General features: G+C 38.4%; 2 non-coding genes across 2 annotated transcripts; both read left to right on the top strand.

Moving 5' to 3' along the window:
* The first annotated feature begins 2,814 nt into the window (after positions 1–2,814).
* On the top strand, positions 2,815–3,010 carry LOC149002558 (U2 spliceosomal RNA). The gene has a single exon (XR_016170484.1). It is a non-coding gene; the product is annotated as a U2 spliceosomal RNA (small nuclear RNA).
* A 538-nt stretch (positions 3,011–3,548) lies between these two features.
* Positions 3,549–3,708, top strand: LOC149002557 (U1 spliceosomal RNA). The gene has a single exon (XR_016170591.1). It is a non-coding gene; the product is annotated as a U1 spliceosomal RNA (small nuclear RNA).
* The last annotated feature ends 364 nt before the right edge of the window (positions 3,709–4,072 follow it).

Genomic DNA, 4,072 nt, shown 5'->3' with positions numbered 1-4,072 from the left:
GCTCCGGTATCTAAAGCTCTGTATAGAATGGCACCTACCGAGTTAGAAGAGTTGCAAACACAACTGAATGAGCTCTTAGAGAGAGGTTTTGTACAGCTCAGTGTATCACCTTGGGGAGCTCTAGTCTTGTTGTGAAGAAGAAGGACGGTAGCATGCGTCTATGCATTGATTACCGGGAGTTGAACAAGTTGACTGTCAAGAATAGATATCCGCTGCCCTGGATTGATGATCTTTTCGATCAGTTGAAAGGTGCAGTTGTGTTTTCGAAGATTGATTTGAGGTCTGGATATCATCAATTGAAAGTGAAGTCAAGTGTTTTCTTCAAGACAACGTTTAGATCAAGATATGGACATTATGAGTTTAAAGTTATGCCTTTTGGCCTAACTAATGTTCCTGCCGTGTTCATGGATCTCATGAACCGAGTATTTCATGATGTGCTTGATAAGCTTGTGATCATCTTCATTGATGACATCTTGATCTATTTGAAGAGTGAAGAAGAGCATGTGAAACACCTTATTTTCACATTTCAAAGGTTGAGAGAAAAGAAACTCTATGCTAAGTTTAGCAAGTGTGAATTTTGGCTCTCAAGGGTAGTATTTCTCGGCCATGTTGTTTCAGCCGAAGGTATTCGTGTTGATCCTAAAAAGATGCAAATTGTTGCCGATTGTGAAAGACCGAAGACTGTGACTGAGATAAGAAGTTTCCTTGGATTGGTGGGATACTATAGAAGTTTTATTCAGAACTTTTCTAGGTTGGCTGCTCCTATGACTAAGCTAACTAGAAAGGAAGAGAAGTTTGTGTGGACCGAAGATTGTGAGAAGAACTTCGAAGAGCTGAAAGTTAGATTGACAAGTGCTCCAGTTTTGACTATACCTGATAGTTCCAGTGGTTTGACAGTCTACACTGATGCCTCCAAGATTGGTTTGGGTTGCATGTTGATGCAACATGGTAAGGTAGTGGCATATGCTTCTCGGCAATTGAAGAATTATGAGTGGAACTACCCCACTCATGATTTAGAGCTTGTCCCCGTTGTCTTTGCATTGAATATTTGGAGACATTACCTGTACGGTGAGAAGATTGCTATCTTCATAGATCATAAGAGTTTGAAGTACTTTTTCACCCAAAAGGAGTTGAGTATGAGACAAAGGAGATGGTTATAGTTGGTCTTTGATTATGACTGTGACATCTAGTATCACCCCAGGTAAGGCTAATGTTGTTGCCGATGCTCTTAGTAGAAAAAGTCAGAAGAAAGTTTTGGACTTGAATGCTTTGAGTCAACCTTTGTTGTCTTCAATTGCAAGTCTTGATTTGGAAGTTGTCTTTGAAGGTTCGGATTTTGTTCTCTCTACTATGACAGCGAGATCCACCCTTAGAGACAGGATTGTTGCTTTGCAAGGTTCCGATCAAGAGTTGAAAGAGAAGATTGAGAAGATTGCATTGAATCCCGAAATGGACCATGATTTTAGTATGTCTATGGATGGTACTTTGTTGTTTAGAGGTAGACTTTGTGTGCTGGCAGTGTCGAAGAAATCAAGAAGGAAATATTGAAGGAAGCACACCAGTCAATATTTATAGTACACCCTGGAAGTATCAGGATGTACAAGTACCATCCTCATATGGTGCAGATCTGGAAGTCTCTGGAGAAGGTTATGACCAGTGGGGCGTCAGCTCCACGATTTGGGCTACTTTGATGGTTCTTATTGATGGCAGCCAACATCTTCTTATTTGCCGACGGGATCGTGAGCTTGATGCTGACTTGAAGCTGCAAGAGCATGACCCTAAGTTGAAGAAGATGAAGATTAAAGAAGAAGAAGAGCCGACAGAAGATGTTGATTAGATTCTTCTTATTCTTCTAAACCTTTACTTTTATTTGTATTAGCTTAGACTTTGCATTAGTCTTTGATCTACCTTCTACGTTTGTTGTGGGGTATATTTCCGCTATACTCTACAGTTGTCTTTGGATTAGTATATTGTTATTTTCGCATCTCTGATGTTCTTTTGTGATCCTTCTGAGATCATTTATTGATTTTTAAATTACTTGAATACAATGATTTGTTCTTGCTTTTGATTATGTTATTGTGCTAAGTGGATATGATCATTCCTAAACTTGATCTTCGGGGTGTGGATCACACATTCGTGTATACCATGTAGGGTAGCTGGGTGGATGTGACATAATGGTATTAGAGCCCAAAGTTTTCGGACAATCATAACCACAGAACACAGTAATGAAGCATCCTTAAATCATAGATCCAGAAGTAGCTCAAATCTTTTTAGAAGTGAATAATAGAAAACTTGGATTAGAAACTTGAATATATGAAGCATAATACACAAGTTTGAATAATAGTACAATAATAAAAAAATTATGACTTGTACTTGGGTTGTAGTTAATAATGAGTTGTATGGTAATGATTATGTGCCAATTTTCTCAATAGAATGAACTTTTTGTGTTTCTGTGCTGAATTTGGCAAATTGGGCACATAATCGATACTAAAATCTCATATGGTTGGGCATAGATAGACACTTTTTTTTTGGCAAAATGAGTACAGAATCTTGTATCATATGTACAAAATCAGGATATAAAATGTGTAATTTTCTATAATAATAATAAAAAAAGCTAAATACACATCAGTTGATACACAATTGCTCATCATGATTGAGAGGTAGGCAACCGATACATTGTATCACAGACATTTGGGGTCTTGAGATAATTTAAAGCAAGGAAAGTGAATTCTTGTAAAATCCCACATTGGCCATAGAGGGAGAGGGATGTTAGGAGAGAGCTTATAAAGTAAAAAGAGAAACATATTCCAAACCATACCTTTCTCGGCCTTTTGGCTAAGATCAAGTGTAGTATCTGTTCTTATCAGTTTAATATCTGATACGTGGGTCATCGACCCACATGATATTAAATTAATTTTTCTTGGGGGAAGGCCCATCACGGTAGCTTGCTGCTGGGGTCTTCATGCGTCGCCCATGCGTTGCACTACTGCACGGGCCTGGCACACCCCTCCAAGTCTGAGTTATAAAGGGTTTTTTTCATTGTGTAAGATCAAGTGTACTGTTCACACTTCTCCCATCAAATTCAGGTTGAAAATAGAAGGAATTTTCCATATATTTGAACATTCAAGACTTTTATGGACTGCAATTATTAAGGAGCCAAAATCAGACCATCCTGCGCATGATTAATAAACAACATTTGATCTTACCTTTCCATGCATTTAGTAACCTAGATTCTTCTAGGATTGACCCACTGGAACAAAAACTCAGATATGACGACCATGATATATCTGCAACCTTTTGGTTGACATCCTTAGATCCAAATAAAGAATAGAATCAGATCCCAAAAACATCTAACTGTCCTCTCAAATCTGGAACCCGGTGGTTTGATACATAAAAATATGATCTTCAGCTATTTTGGATAACAGAAAACTAGAAGAGAGACCAATACTAGAGTGAAGTATCGTGCCATTACAAAATCCCACATCGGTTATCTATAACAAGAGATGAGGAGAGAAATTATAAAAGAAAGGGAGATAACTCAAAGAAACATACTTACCTGGACGGGGTCAATGGCTGATCAAGAAGGGTCATGGCTTAGGTTGGTGACCTCCATTGCACTTGGGAGGGGTGCCTGCCTAACATCTCCCCAAGTGGGAGAGTGTACGTCATAATTTGTGGCAGAGGGGGTATGCGTTTGCGCGGCCCCTACCATCTTCAAAACATTAACTATTTCCTGACTTATAAATTTAAACTATTTTAAGCCTGTGAATTTGATCCTCTTTTTTACTCTATAGTTGGTGCCACTTTGCTTCATAGGATTGTTGTTTGTGTTTGCATTGTGCATTTCAGCCATGTATGGGGGTCACCCTGCCCCCCTTTATTTTTTGAAAAAATTGGTTATTTCCTTAGTCTTCTTCTCTTCCCGTTATTCTTCCCCTCTCCCCCCCCCCCCCAAATTTTTTTTTTAAGTTAGTGATAATGCGTATAAATGTCATTCTCCTTAATGATTATTCTACAAATACAATCAAAACCCTATTTTTTTTAAGGAGGAAAGGGTTAAATCCACTTACCT

The sequence above is a fragment of the Hakea prostrata genome, chromosome 10 (assembly GCF_041222555.1).
Source record: "Hakea prostrata isolate BN-2017 chromosome 10, UWA_Hpros_2, whole genome shotgun sequence".
Taxonomy (NCBI): domain Eukaryota; kingdom Viridiplantae; phylum Streptophyta; class Magnoliopsida; order Proteales; family Proteaceae; genus Hakea; species Hakea prostrata.
Note: the sequence above shows the minus strand (reverse complement) of the source record. Positions and strands in the feature narration are given on the sequence as shown.